Source organism: Patiria miniata, unplaced genomic scaffold, assembly GCF_015706575.1.
Source record: "Patiria miniata isolate m_02_andy unplaced genomic scaffold, ASM1570657v1 HiC_scaffold_10, whole genome shotgun sequence".
Classification (NCBI taxonomy): domain Eukaryota; kingdom Metazoa; phylum Echinodermata; class Asteroidea; order Valvatida; family Asterinidae; genus Patiria; species Patiria miniata.
The window spans coordinates 674,804-693,306 of record NW_024037048.1 but is presented as its reverse complement, the minus strand read 5'-3'; the positions used below and the strand labels follow the sequence as shown (position 1 = coordinate 693,306).

General features: G+C 39.1%; 1 long non-coding RNA gene across 1 annotated transcript; it reads left to right on the top strand.

The window, feature by feature from the left end:
* The first annotated feature begins 2,757 nt into the window (after positions 1-2,757).
* LOC119734769 lies at positions 2,758-9,402 on the top strand. Its single transcript, XR_005272120.1, has 2 exons — positions 2,758-3,140; positions 6,447-9,402. It is a non-coding gene; the product is annotated as an uncharacterized LOC119734769 (long non-coding RNA).
* Positions 9,403-18,503: the final 9,101 nt, after the last annotated feature.

Genomic DNA, 18,503 nt, shown 5'->3' with positions numbered 1-18,503 from the left:
AGATAATGGAACACTGAAACTCCCACATGATAACACAGATTTATGATGATTTTTCACAGAAGTACATTTTAATTAGGGAAACACAGATTTCAACTAGATAGGTTGTACTAACAACCACACGGTGTTGGGCTATCATTTGGTTTGATGGCCAACAAAAATTAAAACACACATTTTCATAGACACAAAGTTATGTTTGTGTTCACGACCATTGCAGTATTGGATGAGATTTGAAGGTTTGCATGGTGAAGGGTGATAATAATAACATACGTTGTTGTGGTAGCACCATGGTCTCCTGACGACGGGCAGAGCATACTGTCCGAAAACCGTTGAGTACCCTCCGGTTCTTTTCAGAACCACACATACTCACATGCCACATGTTGCTATGCAACAACTTACCTTATCATCATTGCAGTATTAAGACCAATCTACCAAATTCAGTAAAGCATTAGGTTTATGTTTACCAACATTTGAAAGATCGCATGAATTCAGAATAACTTTATACATCCATTATAAACACACCCATCAACAGATTTTCATTTAATCATTTTTCAACCTGCTGCTAGAGGGCGCTGTAATGATTTATGACGTCATCGGTAATTTCTTCGTTTTAAGTGCAACTTTGACAGTGACTTACATTGTTGAAAGCAAGTTCTATCATTTTCCACTTTCTTATGATTAGGCACTTACAGTTTCAAACAGAAGGAAGGGTCACGTGATTTGACGCCCAGGACATAAGATGAAGATGATGTATTATCATCTCGATTGCCACAAAATTCAAGTTCGGGGTCTCACGGTTGATTTTATATTGAATTTCGAAGACTAATTTTATTGATTTACAAAGATTAAAAGGTTATTAAAGGTTTGAAAAAAAATCTGAAAAAGTGTATTTTCAGTGTTTTCCTTTGTTTTGAGTAATAACTAAATAGCACATTTTCTCAAACAGAATCAGACTGTGTCATTTTTAGACCAGTGGATGAATAGTAGGTCGTGTACTTCCCCCACACCTTGTTAGGCCCTGTCCACTCCCCCTGTGCCACTGAATCTGTGCCACTTGTAATGTCCTCACAATTATTCAGTCATCCACACTTATAATTATGCTTTCGAAACTGGGGTCTGTAAAGTAGAATCCTAAAAATAAACTAAAATATATAAAGTGGAGATGCTGCGTAGCATTGTGGGGCATATACGACAAGAAGTAAACAAAAACATATTACAGTGCTCACCGGAAAATTACTCCCGAGCTTTCGGTGCGGTGCACCATCATCAGGGGACTATGGCTTGTTGTTTATTGTTAGTTTAATTTTTTAGGATTCTACTTTAAGACCCCAGTTTCGAAAGCATATAAGTGAGTGGATGACTGGATAATTATGAGGACATAATGAAAGCTCCAAAATGCCTACATAAATGCCTATATAAAATACCTTAGAATTGCGCACATTTACCCTTTCCCCATATTAGAAAAGCATATTCTTGGCAAACCTGATTGACCATAATAAAACTACATTGGTCCCCCCCCCCCATAAAAAAAAAACAAAAAAACAAATGCAAATTAGGAACCCCTCTTAAAATAATTTCAAGTGTCACCTCTTTTAATTTGTTTCTCTACGCAGTTGTGTAGCCAGCAGCGAAGAATTACCACCTCCCCACCCCCTCTATTTGTAAAGAGTGGCATTTTGTACACAAGTACCTTTTTTTTTTTACCAGCGGTTCCCCAATATTTTGTATAGAGTGCTTTTTTTGTGTACGTAAGTGCCTTGATTTGCACACGAGTGCCCTTTTTTTATAGGAATTTCGCGCGAATGTCGGCAATTGTGCCACATTACAGTACCCCCTTTTGTCTTGTAGTGCCCATGATCGTAAACCCTTGTAAACCCTTATAAGGTGCTACATAATGGGTTTAATATTTCTCATAACTGTTTTCTCTTAATGTCCTGCCCCTAATTGCAACGTCGCACACTTATGTAAAAATGCTCTTATTTTAACCAAAGATAATTTCCTGGGCTGAAATTCGGACTTAATATCCCTTTTCTAAAACTCATCCATTTGCGACACAGTAACCACCTTGGAAATTCCTAGATTTTGAGTAAAATCCATATATCTATTTCGTGAAAAACTTGTGGGGTACCAAAAAGTCGGTGGGCATTCCTTGTGGGGTACCTCCCATTGTTCCGGTACCCCACAAGGCAGTGGTTGTACACGCACACACTTAGCATATGGGGTTTATGAGGTGCCATTATCTATCAATATTCGAGGTCATCCTTTATTTGACTACTCCTGTCCTTAATTGACCTATATCTATCTGTCTCGTTTTGCGAGTTAGCCACGCCCGTTGCGCAACCATGTATGGTAATAAAGATCGTTTGTCTTAGACTTGGTGCTTTTCGTATTTCACAAGTTAACGTCGACAGGATGCTGCCGCGGTAGGTCAATTATTCGACGATCCTCTATTTACACCATAAATATGGCAACCACAATGCACTTCTTGATTTTCCGGAGGCCAGGTGACCGGTAAAAAAAACTCAAGCTTATTCCTTCCCCAATAAGAATGACCTTGCTACGCCACTGCTAGGGCTATCATGAATCTATCTGCTAGCGCTATAAGAATACTATATCTGCCAAGTTTGGACCACTCCGTCACGATTTTTTCAAATTTGAATCTATAAGCCCCTTCACCATTGGGCGTTCGATATAATGGTTTCGAATACGCCCGCTGTCATGCACCTGGTTATTTTGTTTGGTTACGTCATTATGGGCCAGTACTTTCAAATTCGATTATCCCATGGAATTGATTATGTAACCAAACCTATTATTGACTGTATAAAAACCTGGCCCAAGCTAAGTTTGGCACAAAGGGCACTTGAGATGCCAAACGTGCCATTACATCACATCACATCACATCACATCACATCACATCACATCAACAAGCTTAGTTTGTATGTGATCAAGAGGCGTGTGGTCGGCATATGGATTCGGTCTTGTTGCATGTAATAATAAAAGGACGGACATTTGGTGCCTTCAACTTGCCGAGTCCGTGTTTTGTCACGTTGCGGATGGCCGAAAATTTGTTAAACGTTAATGGCGGAATATCCAAATCTACACAGCGTGAGCAAGGGGGCTGCGCAGGCACAGACCCGCTGGAGGTAACTATACTGCAATGTATTTTATTATGTATTTATTATTCTCCTTGCACAAGTAATGTGCTTTTTAGGAGTCTACACATCAGGATAAAGCATGGCGATCGTGTAGCCTAGCCCCTGTTTAGTTGCGATCAAATTAAGAGTCGAGACCGGTTTTTTTTTTTAATATTATTCAACAAATGACCTTTTCAACCTAAAGCAGACTTCTCTCAATTCGAATGGCCTTTTTTTTTGGGGGGGGGGGAGGTAATTTTGAACAGTTCTTCTTGGGATAGAAATTACGATTTTCCCACACGTTTTACGCGGTTTACAATTGGCGCTGTGCGATTCAGCACGGTATTGCGTGTTTACAGTACATCGACGTGACGCCATCTTTATTTTTGTGTTGTGTTTTGTCATACCTGCATGTTTGAAATGTCACAAACTAGTTTGTCGCTAACAATACTTCTCCGTGGGTTTCCTCCTAAAACGGTTAAAGGCTTATGATATTGCACTGTAACTTTTAATGTCGACCCTCATCCCGAGTGGTGCAAATTACTATGACATCATGGGGTGTCAAATTACAAACGATTTTCGTTGACTAAATATTAGTCTTTCATTTTATAGCTCGAACAAAATAGTCAACCCATGTTCTCATAATTGATTAACATTTTTTTTAGGTCGTGTACGTGAACTCGCTTTGACCTTTACTTCCGGTTCACCCGAGAGGTCAAAGTTGCAGACAAAATACCCTCGAAATAAAAACGAACCGAGTTTTTTTTTTTAACAAACGACGGGAATCTGTCGTCATATCATGACGCCATCAGGTATTGAATTGCAAGGAGTTTAAGGGTAAAATATTAGAAAATGGTATCAGCTCTATCTTGAGAGCTAAGTATAGTATCGTGTTTGTTTTTGCGTGAGGGTGTAAATGATGCCTCGGGCAACAATTGTTATTCCCGGGCACAGACTGTTTAGACCTTCACTTCCAGTAGAGCGGAAGTTTTGTTTCCTACAAGCAAATTAATTATGGAGGTGTTTAGAAAAGAATAAAGGGCCCATAAAAAAGGCAGCACGACGTCATCATCTGAAAGGACACCCTTCAGCGGTAAATTAACAGGTTTATTTTATTTAGAAAAAAAGGGTCAATCGCTAATGCTAACAAAATGAGTTTGCATTGCTTTGTGTAGACAAATACGCATGCGCAGTTGTCATTACATCCCCCCCCCAAAAAAGAATGATTTTGATGTGTTTCCTCACAGTTGGATTGATACGGTAGTCAAAATCACTCAATCATTTCACGACGAACAAAATGATCTATATCTTAAGTATGAAAACTTGTGAAATTGTCACGGCGGGGCTCGAACCCACAACCTTACAATCATGAATCATGTGCTAGACTACACGTGTCAATTAAAAATGTTCGAAAAGACATGATAACTTATCTGTAAAATTGAAATTTATCTTCAAATTACAGGCACATTAAGGCTATTAACTCGAATTTATAACTTTCATAACTGCGCAGTTGCTAAAACCTATTTTGTCGTAAAATATATTTTAATAAAAAGCAGCGACGTGACATGACTTATAATGCAAGGTTCAGGAAAGAGACCACGCAATCGCTGTCTGTCCTTACGTATGAATAAATACTCGTACACATGTATGTATGTGGTATTTTCCAAACGGTGTAAGATCCAAAAAATGATTTTCATAGTTGAGTCATTGATGCATCACGGCAGCTCTACGTGACCTTTAACATCAGTTAAAGGTCACGTACCATGTATGGTTTTACTAGCGTTCATGCGTTTTGAACGAACCTACGTTGGTACGTTTATGTGAGCCAATGGGATACAAGTATTTACTGAATCCTCCCTCAACTCCGCCCAACCAGAACGGCCACAGGGAAACCGACAAAAAGATTGCTCCATTCCTTCGTGCATTGAACGACTTCTTGGTTGACCTTAACAATTACTGCTCCACCCTAGCTAGACTCCACTCAACCAGAACGATGACAACAAAAAGAAGTTGGGAGGGCGTTGCTATACACTTACTCTGAGAAAAGGAAAGGACTGATAGTCGGTTGGCTTATGGTTGAATGCCATCTCCAATATGCAATTTTGTTATATTCTTTAAACAATTCGGGGATTATTAAGAAATCAAACATCACACCAAATACGCTTGATGTTCCTAACCCCAAAAGGGACTTTTTTTGCTGGTATTGTTTTTGAGCCGAAATGAATTATTATTATTTATTTTTGAGCGTCTGTTTTGAAAATTCGGCGAAATATATTCAAAAGGAGAGTCACTTATTTAAAAAAATGACTGAGATAACACGAACGTACCCTATTGTTACGTCGTTTGTTAGCATTTGTAAAGACAGCCACTGAGGTGACACAAATGTAAACCACCCGGCGTTACGTATTTTTTTGTTGATATTTGCAAAGACGGTGACAAAACGTCTCCTGTGTAGTGTTACGTCTTTTTTGATTTTGGTTTGACTGGAAACATGCACGACGTTCAGAACATAACACGATTCCATAGCCAAACTTCAGGTACAGCTTGATGCTAGGAACTTGACAACCCAATTCCTCGATTACCACAAGGATTATATACATGTATGTCGGGGATTAAGCGGTATCTTCGTGCTAGTTTCTTGCTATATGCATATAGCATTACTATATGAGTAATCGTTCAAAACGCATGAACACTTTTTGTATTCAAGCTTAAATGCGCGACTGTGGAGTCTTCACCTTCATGCTGCAATTTAGTGTAATATACAGTGGTGTTTTGTCAAAAATGTCATATCGTAGATGCTTTTCCTGCATACCACTCATCTCTGCGACGTTTTCTTAAGATTTACAGACATGAGTTAAAATTTTAAAATGTTTACAGACGATTTATTGACTTCGTTTAACATTTGTAAATTTAGGGTAAATGGAATAGGTTAGGGTAAAAATGCATTTACATTTATTGAACTTGAATCTGAATATTGGGTTCACATTTTCAATGTCCTGTTCCTCGACGTACCTGTTCCTCAACGTACCTTTATGCCATTCAAGAGAAATGAATAGTTAAGGCGGAGAACACAGATGGTCTGCAGAGCAGACATCAGAACACGGGCACAAACTCTGCAATGCTGTGAATGGCAGACAGGTGGAAGCCATCTTGGCTTCCTTATTTCTCTGTATAAGACTTCGTCTTAAGGCGGGACAGATAGAACATGTTTCGAAGATATTTTGCCAACTTTGTCAAGGGTTGTATATAATATTAAAAGGTAATTACAGATCATCATCTGTTAATCTGCTTGTGTTTTTTTTTTCTTTCGTGCAGTGAAAGCTAATAAGGAGAAAATTATGACGCTTCAGAAAAGGCGTTGCCGCAAGATCGTCTGTACCTTCAGTTGCGTGGTTCGTCGGACGAATGGCAGAGCACGTTAAATTTTACCTTCACAAGTACATTGTACGTCCTCGAGGCCTCGGTTCAACGTGTAGCGCTACACAGTCCGGTAAATTGAACTTTTGATATGACCTAGAACAAATTGCAAATAGAATTTATTTTCATGCTATCACGCTAAGGAATCTAATTTCATCAAAGGAGTGGAGTTGTTTTCGTTTTTTTTTCCTTCACTTTTTCGATTCTAATGTTTCATCATCCGTTAACAGTCATATGGAGGGCGTCATGTTTTTGTTGCCTTGCTTACCTGTCAGAATATCCGTTCGCATTCACGTATGACAACTTCGCGAAACACGACTGACCACAGCAGACGACTTTCTTTGTCTAACAATAAGGCCTGAGACGTAGTGACGTCATACTTTGTAGTAGACGGACCCCACTTTATCTGGCAACCCAACTTCGCTCCCATAAGGAAAGCGCACATGTAAAACAAGCCATTACGTCATTACGTCTCCGGTCTATTAAATTTAACACTTGTTATCAAATACTACAGGATATTTCCTTGGAAAAAAAAAAAGAAATTTGATTATATTTTCCCGTCCCAACTATTTATTGGTTTCAAATAAATCTCGTTGTGCTCAAATTAACCATTTGTTTCAGGGAAAATCCATACATGAAGAGATCCATTTAAAGTTAAAATTTAAGTGTCTACGCCAATAGGCCAGAGTCCGATTTTAATTATTACGGAAAACATCCAAAATACCAGATTCATGTGATCGTTTTGTGATGAATTTAGGTCGTTGGCATAACGTAAAAGCAACCTATACATTTTAAAGAATAAATTTATACTAAAAAAAAACCGCTGTGATGACAAATAAACTGGATTACAACTTGCAGTGAAAATTAAGCTGAATTCTGGGCCTGGGCTTTGGAGAAAAGAAATTATTTTGAAAATTTTGATTATTTTTGAAAACGTGCCGGGGGGGGTGTGGACCGTGCCTTTGAAATATTTTTTTAAGTAATAACTTGCGGTCTGATCCGAAGAACCATTTCGTCGAGACTCCAGTATATGCTTTTCTTGAGTAGGCCTAGTGCATTTAACTCTTGACGGGTACAAGCAGATGACCCAATCAATTTTCATACCTCGAACAGGATCTTCAAAATTTTGCTGTTTAAATTACAAAATGTACTTATAAAAAATGTGTTTCTCATCAATCTGAAAGACATTTTTGTTATAATTGTGATCAAAGTGTTTTGAGATGTTTTGTTTCATATTTTCAAGTACTAACAGTACGTTTGTACTGTAAGCAACACAACCTTAGCCCAGTACACGTCTAAACTTTTTTTTTTTTTTTTTTTTTAATTTTCCGACGCAATGTCGTCTGCTTGCACTCGCAACTGGTCATGAATCCTAAAACATTCGCTTATACAGGGTGTTTGTAAAAAAAGAAAAGAAATGGAGCTTATTTTGATGATTTCTCGAGTATGACTATTTATTTAGGAAAATGGAAACCACAACCTGTTACATAACCATGTCATTTACCGTCTTTTTACTAAGTGATGTATCTGGCATGCCAGAAATGGCCTTGGAGCACACATGCACCATTAGACAAATTGACAGTAGTTAGCATGTTGAACATAACAAAATCCAGGACGTACATACATTATTCAAAGTCATTTATTCAATTGCCTCCGAAGTTCTCATTGCTGTGAACACATTCCTGATATCGTATTGAGTCAAACTCGTTGAGCGATACAAAAGAACAAAAGAACATTCTAAGTGACAGGATAGGGAACAATAAAGTGAAATTGTAGGTGTTGAACCTATAGGTGACATATGACGTGATAAAGAAATGCATTGGAAATGTTGTACATGTAACGTGTATAGTACACACACTGTAGTGCTCAACTCAAATTTATGTTGAAATCTTTCGGCAAAGTTTGTCAACCATTTTTTTTCTATCAATCAAATTAAAAACACAAGCAAATCTCTGTTTCTTTGGAGCTCTATCGTCGTAATTGTATTTGTTTAATCATCGATAAATAAAAAAAACTTAAACAAAATAAAAGACTTGTTATCAATTATATCACGTGTTTAAATAATTACAAATAAAAATGTAAATGTCTTGCAAAAACTTGCTTAAATGCTGAGAGGACTCCCGCACTAGACTATTATGTGCGCATTCTGTTTGCTTTACCGACTAGATTATTTTCAAAACACATCATGTACAATTAATGTACATGTGTTTGCCAAATTGCTTCGATAGAGAGATTCCGGCATTCAGCAGGCATTGTGCCAGACAGCTTTCATTATAAGAGATCCTCTTTTGCTATTTTGTACTGCTCAACGAGTTGGAATCCTCTTGCATTGTTATCATGATTAATACAAAATTGAAAAATTGAATAATAAAAGTGAAGACGGTAGCGATGGGTTGTAACTGTGGGTGGATGAGCAAACCTTTTCTTTGGCTGAGACGTAAATGCCCGTCCTGCGTACGTTCAAAGCGAATGAACACTTTTACATCCCCTGCACTTACTCGTGCAAGCACGACAGCGTTCATTTACCTCTCACGTATCTTCTCGAGCCTGGCCCAAGTCACTTGGGTTTAAGTATCCCATAAAGCCGTGTCCGAAACGGGCTTCCACGGCTATGCACGGAGCTACGGCTACGAATTATTGTTCCACTTCCGCACTTTTGTAACAAAGTCTATAAAAAGTCAAGATTTGAAATATTTCTCAGTCCCAGATTCATGTCTTATTATCATTTTTGCAATAAATGACCTTTGTTGAGATGATATATGAAGCAGGTTGCAAAATCCCCCTCCCCCCCAAAAAAAAGACAAAAAATAAGAGGTGAGAAGTCATATTGTTGTAAATTTAATGGGGGGGGGGGGCAAAATGTCCCTACCCCCCTTTAAAACTGATAAATCGAGAAAATGTTGAGAAAAGCAGGATTTTTTTTTTCTTTCGGAAAACATGTTTTGCCCCCCCCCCAAGATAAAATTCTGGCGACGCCAATGTTTCCAGCTCTCGCACGAAACTTTATTCGAAACCGTTCGTTTCTTGAGCTCCACTGCGCATGTCTGTCATCACGCGAGGAGCCAGGCGCGAGTACGCTGGGGGAGTACTCGAACGCACTCGAAATGCCCTTTATTTGAATCTTAACCCCCAAAAATGCTTGCAAAAACACCCTTCCAAAACTCCCTTCCAATACAAAGAAAAAATTAGATTTTTCACACCTTGTTTGTCGCGTTTGACTCTTTTGAATGGTTTCTATTGCAATTTGTTCTGGGTCTTAACTTAAACTGACCGGACTAACAACCAGATATATGAATCTGTGTCTGATGTTCGCTACTGAGACGTTGGTTAGCCGATGAACTGCACCAATGGAGTTACTTCAACCTGATGGAGGATGAATGAGGACCCGAAGATGTGTAGGGCAATTATCTTAATCGATTTTGTATATAACATGATTCATTGACCGTCCTTTCATTATGTTTTAATTGTTGCAATCAATCCACTTATCCAATAGAGTTTGCTTTATATAACCTAAACTGTATTCTTTTCTCTCTAACCAATATTAGTTTGGTCCCCAGCTAAGTTGTTAAGTGCTCCAGAGGCGTATTGTGGTCATAAATTCAAGAACAAGAAATTATATATGTACAGTGATTTCACCCTATCGAAATTGCAGGTTTCTAGTTACTGCACTTTCAAATGTGCATCTTTATAGCAGATGAAAGTAACTGTGATGGTTTGATCCATAGAGATATATTGAATTACTAGTAGTCCGGTTAAATTAAAACCAAACAGGGCCTGCACCCGATTTCACGAAGTGCTGCGACGCGTTGCCACTTGCCACTCGCGACGCGAAAGTTCTGATGAACGCGTGTAAGTTCCTTGACACTTTCTTAGTGAGTTTATTGCCATAAACATTACATAAGCGAGATTATAATACCGAAGCAATGTGTTTAAAGTTGTAAATGGAAAATTCAGTGAATAATTATGAATTAGACTGAAATGTTGCAGTTGAAATTTCAAGCAGCTACACAGTCTACTGAGAGCTTGTTTTCCTTCAAAATTGCATAGCAAGACCGCCATTTTGATTCACGTTTTAACAAATTTCGAGATCCGACGACTCCTTGTTGATTATTCACTGTGCGCTGACTAAATACATAAAACTGTCGCCGAGTGGTGCTATAAATACACATACGTCGCACTTACAACGTTGCATGAAACTAGATGGCAGGACGCGTTGCAACGCTGCGATGCATCGTAAGTTACGAAGAGTTTGATTGAATCGGATGCTGACCTAGAACAAATTGCAACAGATTTTTCTAATGCTATCATGCGAAGAAAATATCACTACATTTGTATTTAACATACTAAATACATGTTATTTCATCAGAAGAGTGGAAAAGTGGAGTACATTTCTTGTATTGAAAATTAAGATGAAGAAATTGGGCAGCGATGTGGTAATAAACCTCTACAAATAATATTCGTGGTCCCAGATCAAAGCCTTATCCTAAGTGTCGTGAATAAAATTATGACTTAAAACAGACACTTTCCCCGTCAAATGTAGAATATGGAACCAAGTTTTTGGTTTCCGACACAATGTTGTCTGTTGCACTAGCATATGTGGTCATGAATCTTAAACATTAAGCTGATATAGGCAAAAAATGCTTGGGAAAAAAACCTTCCACTCCATAGACCTTCCACTCAAAAGAAAAAAATAGATTGTTCACATGTTGTGTATTTTTTTAAGTTGTTTGATTGGTTTATATTGCAATTTGTTTTAGGTCTTAACTTAACTTGACAGGACTATACAGCGCTAACTCTGCCTTCGCGCGCAAGTTGTAAGAGCATAATGAAATTGGCTGGATTCAATTTTGAAAGTGTTACTCCAAATGCAACACACAAAAAGAACGTTTTGCAAACAACTTAAAGCGCATCACGACGGTTAAAAAAAAAAAAAAAAAAACCGCTCATTTGCTGATCGTGGGTTGCGGTTTTGGCCGTATCAGTTTCGATAACGCACTTGTATAGATTACAAATGCAGATATGCAAAAACCTGTATAAACGATGTACACAATTTCGAGTTGTACGTCCTCAATTTCGAGTTGTCTTTAAGTTTGTGCACAAACATGACTGCGCCCAAGAAGGCATCAACTTTGTACATGAGTGCCGACTAGTAATTTAATGTAGCTCTATGGTTTTATTTTACTTTTCTATGCATCATTTCAAAGTTATTATTTTTTTTAATACAAGAAATAAAACTGTGTGACGATACACAGTGAAAATGAAAAGCAGCTGCATCCGATTTTAGGAAAACAATTTAAGTTAGTAACCACATTGCGTATAACTTTGCCTATAAAACAATTGATTAATCCTAAAGATTTGTGTGTACACAATTTCGTTCAGTCGATCAGACGTTTGCCATTTTTCAAACAGTTTTGTCAGACTCTTTTCGGAATGCGCGGGTAAATCTGTCACGAGTACCATATAATTTTATTAGATAATATGAGATAATAAGAGTAGATAATAGCTTATCAGTTAACCTTTGTGGTTTCATTTTAAAATTAAAATGTTGGTTTAAGCTTTCGTATCTACAGCTACTTCCACTTAAAGTCAATGGACTGCGTAAATTAGTGATTGAAACAAAGCTTCGAACGTCTTTGGCATCAACTTTGATCCTTTTTTTTTTTAAATCCTTGTACAATTTGTAACAACCAGTGTCTTCATTAGTATTTTCCTGAGCAATTTAACCAAGTTTTAATTACATTTTACGCTTGACTCATTAAATTGGAACACATGACATTGAATGGCTGAGAATGGCAAAGAACTGTTGTTTCCTTGTTTGTCTGGTTAGCAGTATGACTTTTGACGAATGCTTCAATATTTGTATAATACTGGGTGGTATGTACGAGTTGAGAGCATTCATCTGTAATATGAGTTGTAAAAGTGATATTGGATGGCAATTTTAGGGACATCAGATAATGAAAAAGCCATCCAAATTTTATTAATATTGTCTGGTAACACCCCCGATTAATGGCGTAAAACACGGTGGTTTTTTTTTTCAAAATTGTCTGGAAAGACGTTTGGAAGAAACAGACGGCCCTAAACTTGGTACAATTAATTTCCACCAATTTTAAGAGTATGTCGCCTTTGGTTACAATGGCAACTATCTCTTAAAGTTGCCAATTCTAATTAACCTTTAATTTAAATTCTAATGAAAGAAAAAAAAAAAATTGGTCAAGTAGTAAAATACGTAGATTCCTTTGAAAAAAAATGTAAAAAGCCATTTTAACCAAGTTATGGAATAAACAATATTCTAATTTTAATTTTTAAAAATAGCAAATTTGTTGCCCCAAAAAATCAAAATTATTAAAAAATATCAAAATAATACAGGTTTTTTTTTTTTTTTTTTTTTTTTTTTTTATTCACAAGGTCAGACTAGAGTCAAGCTCAACAGGGTCTTCTTTCCCCGCTGATTCTGCCAAGCCCGTTCCCTTGGCTATATTATATTATCAAAATATAGTTATTTTTTAGATATCCAATTTTTTTTCTTCTGTTCTCTATCTTGCAAACTGTATAGTTATACACAATACAGGGTGTTTCAAAAAAGAGAAACCAGGCTTATTTTGTTGATTTCTATTTGACTAACTATTTAGGAAAAATGGGAACCACCGTTTGTTACATATAACCTTCTTTTTTTCTAAACACCACGAACTCCATTTTACCGTCATGGATGACAGCACCAAGTGATGTTATCGACTTAAAAGAAATTGCCTTGTACCACATGCACCAATTGACAGTTTTCAATATGTTGAAAATAACAATAACCAGGACGTACATTATCAGTTGATTCAGTTGCTAAAAATATCAAGGTCCCCCGTTAATCCCACTGTCCTTCAACATAGCAAATCTCTGCCCTGTTGCTGGTGAACGTTTTCCTGATAACATCTCTCTTGTCCTCTCAAGTTCTCTACAGCAGCCACAATCCTGGCCCGTAGCTCATTAACGTCTTTTGGCGTCGACGACCTTGTCCTTAAGGTTCCCCACAGGAAGAATTCACAATGGGCGAGATCTGGGGACCGTGGTGTCCATTCGATTTAATGGTTGAGGGCAATCACTCTCATATTGAAAAGGGTACCTGAGTCTGTATCTAACGATACAATGCCGATGACGTGGCTCCGTTATTGGCCAATCATAATCGCCTGAGGTATGCAAATTTGAGATTGAGACATTAGACAAGTTATAGCTCGGAATGCCTTAAATCGAAATGCTGATTAGCTGATTATTGCTATACGGAGGGAGAGAGCCCATAATATTGATCGATAATTAACCAATGAGTCGAGGTTTGACAGCGACGATACGATTTTAGAGCCTTCACGTCAGCGACCTTACAAACAAAACTTGCCAATAGCCGAGTCTAAGCCAATTGCAATCAGTAAGCGAGCACATTTCTCCAGTGTCTCTAGCACAATCAGTGAGTCGCGAAAGTGTTCACAAAACTTTTGTTCTGCTCCAATTTTGTCTTCGATCTAGGAACGATTACCAAGCCGTCTTTATCTACAATCGACAGTGGTCGAATATTAAAAAGCCACGCGCTCACACGTCTTAGAGGGTGAATTTATATTAACGATGAAACCTACTGTAACCTGCTGTGCACATTGACGAAGGGTTTGTATACAATTGATCTGTTCACATCGGGATTGACTGGATCACAATTACTTACCGACCTTCGAACTGGTGCTCTTGCCTTCGTTTACAGCGCTGCCGAGTACGCTGCCCCCTTCAAACTGCCGCAGTGCCCATGCCAGGAAGCTTGAGGTGACCCTCAAGGAAACCATGCGTATCATCACTGGCTGCCTATGCTCTACTCCAATAGTCCTCCTGCCTGTTCTCAGGTATCGCACTTGCTAAGCTTCGCAGAGAGAGCCTAACCGACAGGCTTGCGTCCAAGGCCGAGGCAAACTCCGATCACCCTCTGCATCAGCTTATTCCAAGATGCACAACAGCTTGGTCGTCAACGCCTGCCCTCTCGTCGCCCCTTCTCCCGTCATGCTGCAGCCCTCTGCACTTCACTTTGCTTTGCGTCGTGCGTGGGAGGCTGACTGAGAGCAGACTGCCCGACCTGATCAATTTACTGTGACCCCCGACACCACAGCCCCACCCGGCTCAGACCTTCCTCGAAAGGAATGGGTCACCCTGAACCGCTTGCGTACAGGAGTCGGCCAGTTCGATGCCAGCATGTTTCGTTTGGGCCTACGTCCATCAGCAGCCTGCGTGTGTGGAGCATCACAGCAAACAGCCACATCACATCATCAACAAATGCGCTGCACTTGGCCCCCGAACTCACACGTTGGACCACGCCATTGTCAGCGAACAAACAAGAACAAGGCTTAGAGCGATGGGTGACGGCGTCCTATAGAATAGCCTGACCTTCTGCTGCCTCAAACGAAAGAAAAAGAAGACTGACCGAAATGGAACAGTTTTTTGGTATACCATTGATGACAAGGGGCTTTTCTTTAGGGCTGTCGTCCGTCCAATCTGCCCATGAATTAGGATATACTTTCCAAAAAACGAACGTCTCCGCAGATTATACTTAGCCGCTCAAATGTAATTTGCTATGGAAACCATGCGTATCATCACTGGCTGCCTATGCTCTACTCCAATAGTCCTCCTGCCTGTTCTCATGCCTGTTCTCAGGTATCGCACTTGCTAAGCTTCGCAGAGAGAGCCTAACCGACAGGCTTGCGTCCAAGGCCGAGGCAAACTCCGATCACCCTCTGCATCAGCTTATTCCAAGATGCACAACAGCTTGGTCTTCAACGCCTGCCCTCTCGTCGCCCCTTCTCCCGTCATGCTGCAGCCCTCTGCATTTCACTTTGCTTTGCGTCGTGCGTGGGAGGCTGACTGAGAGCAGACTGCCCGACCTGATCAATTTACTGTGACCCCCGACACCACAGCCCCACCCGGCTCAGACCTTCCTCGAAAGAAATGGGTCACCCTGAACCGCTTGCGTACAGGAGTCGGCCAGTTCGATGCCAGCATGTTTCGTTTGGGCCTACGTCCATCAGCAGCCTGCGTGTGTGGAGCATCACAGCAAACAGCCACATCACATCATCAACAAATGCGCTGCACTTGGCCCCGAACTCACACGTTGGACCACGCCATTGTCAGCGAACAAACAAGAACAAGGCTTAGACAACTGGACGGAATAGCCTGACCTTCTGCTGCCTCAAACGAAAGAAAAAGAAGACTGACCGAAATGGAACAGTTTTTTGGTATACCATTGATGACAAGGGGCTTTTCTTTAGGGCTGTCGTCCGTCCAATCTGCCCATGAATTAGGATATACTTTCCAAAAAACGAATGTCTCCGCAGATTATACTTAGCCGCTCAAATGTAATTTGCTATACTAAATGAAATAGTGGCGATAATTGGGCCTCCCAGCGCCGCCTGACTACTACTTGAACGACTTGGGGATTTCACCTCCCCTCGCCTGATTGAGGTCCTATCCTCTTTATTTTCTACCCCTCGGTTGGTGCGTCCCCAGGATCAGATGGTCGCTTCCGCCACAAATGGTGTCAGAAGTGGGCATAAAAATTGGACGAGAATATAAGTGATTAATAACATTTTCACCTGCTCTTGTGCGCTCCGCTGGTGCGCACTGGCTGTAGGCGCTGTTTGGTTAGCGTGGTTTTGCATGTAGGTGTGTATTGCAAATACAAGGCAAGTTCTTTGCAGATATAGATCTGTAATGTGTAAATTAGCTTGTTGAGTTTGCAATTTCACCTCTTTAAAAAATCGGCCCAGTTTGGACCGCGTTAGATGGCCGAGAATAACCTAATGGATCTTAGGTGACAAAGACAGGCGAAGGACGAGTCCCTACGTGATCTCGGTCAGGCGATTATGGAACTTGTATAGTTCTTGCTTACCCATAGTTTGATAAAGAGGGCAAAAATCGCATAACGCGAGCCCATTTTTAATGATGCCATGGTGCCGTCAATGTATCAGGGAGAGTATATAATTTAGGACTACACTGAAAACATCAAGAGGAAGCAGGCATGCAGAGCTGCCCAGGCAACAGAAAACTGTGCGAGAATCATAGGCAAGCTGTGGTTGCACATTGGGTTCATTTAAAGAGAGGCTTAAAATCAGAAACAAAACTGCCATCGAAGTACGTACGTACAACCACCAGAGGAGCAGCAAGTCAAGCGCAGAGTTCGGGTGTCGACCTACTCATTCCAGGAAGTGAAGAACCGTAGTTCCGTTTTGCCACCATGAAAAAGGACAACTGTGGACAGCCTAATTGAGGTCCTATTTTTCCCCCAGGATCCGATGGTCGTTTCCCTCACAGTATTGTCCACGATACCAGTTGAACCAATGGTATGATTTATTGTATACCATGTCGCGTGGCACCATTAGTGTTATTAAAACCATTGAACGAACAATTGGTACATGATCCATGGTAAACCATTGAAAGGAACCACTGATGTCATCAATGGTATACCACTGAATTGAACCATTTGTACCATTGAGTGTTACCAATGTTTTTATTCAATGGTATACCATGCAGTGAATCCAATGGTATTTATCCGTGGTACAAATGGTTAACTCAATGGTATTCCAATGGTACCGTTCAATGGTATAAATCAATGGTCAGTCATCACCACTGGTAAACCATTGTCTCAATCAATGGTAAAGTGAATGGTAATTTTCATTGGTATACCATTGATATTTTTTGTAAGGGAAGGGATAAGACAGTCTGAGACAACGTTTGAGGTACCATTGGGTAAACGTAACTGAAAGTGAATAAATAAAAAAAATTGTGAAAAAAATCGTTACACAAAATCAAATTTTGTGGGACACATTGTAAGAAAATCGGAAATTTCGTTGGAAAAAAGTCGGATTTCCGATTAAAATCGGAAAAGTTTCATCTCTGCTGACTTCTCTTTTTTATTGCAAGATGTCCGTATAAAGATCAAATTTCAGAAAGCTTTCAAAAAATTTGACTGAGTCAATGGAAAATGGTTGTCATGGTGGCCAAATACAAAACTTTTTGGGTGTAATTTTGAATTGTTGCTATGGTAACCTTTGTCAACCCAAAAATTGGTTTTCAACCAAAATCTTATAGACCCGATAAATATCCGTTCCGTTTGTGGGGAAAAAAAAAACATATATAAGTGACCTGTTTACACAATCGAACAAAAAGAACATATATATCTAATATGTGTTCGACACTGGTGTGAATATGAAGAAAGAACAAAAAAAAAAAAATTGGATTTTTGCTGCATTATTTTTAAAGGAAAATGGTTGTCAGGTAGCTAACTACATTGGTAACCATGGCAACCTTTTTTTGGGTTGCTTTTTTTTGGTTGCTATGGTTACCAATAAGACAAATTGGCAACCGTTTTGTTTACACGATCGAAAAAAATGTATATCAAAGTGCGAACTAAAAAAAAAAATACAAATGTACTTCGTTTTTTTTTTTATTTATTGCAAGATGTGGGTATAAAAATATAATTTCAGATGGCTTTCGAAAAATTGGACTGAGCAATGGAAAATGGTTGTCATGGTGGACAAATAAATACAAAACGTAGTTACCATGGCAACAAATGTTTAAAAATAGTTTCCATTTGGTTTCCATGGCGACCATTTCGCCATGGAAAAAATGTTTTTGAAAAAAGTCGGATGATTATTTTTAAAGGAAAATGGTTGTCAGGTAGCTAACTACATTGGTAACCATGGCAACCTTTTTTGGGGTTGCTTTTTTTTGGTTGCTATGGTTACCAATAAGACAAATTGGCAACCGTTTTGTTTACACGATCGAAAAAAATGTATATCAAAGTGCGAACTAAAAAAAAAATACTTTCGTTTTTTTTTTTTTTATTGCAAGATGTGGGTATAAAAATATAATTTCAGATGGCTTTCGAAAAATTGGACTGAGCAATGGAAAATGGTTGTCATGGTGGACAAATAAATACAAAAC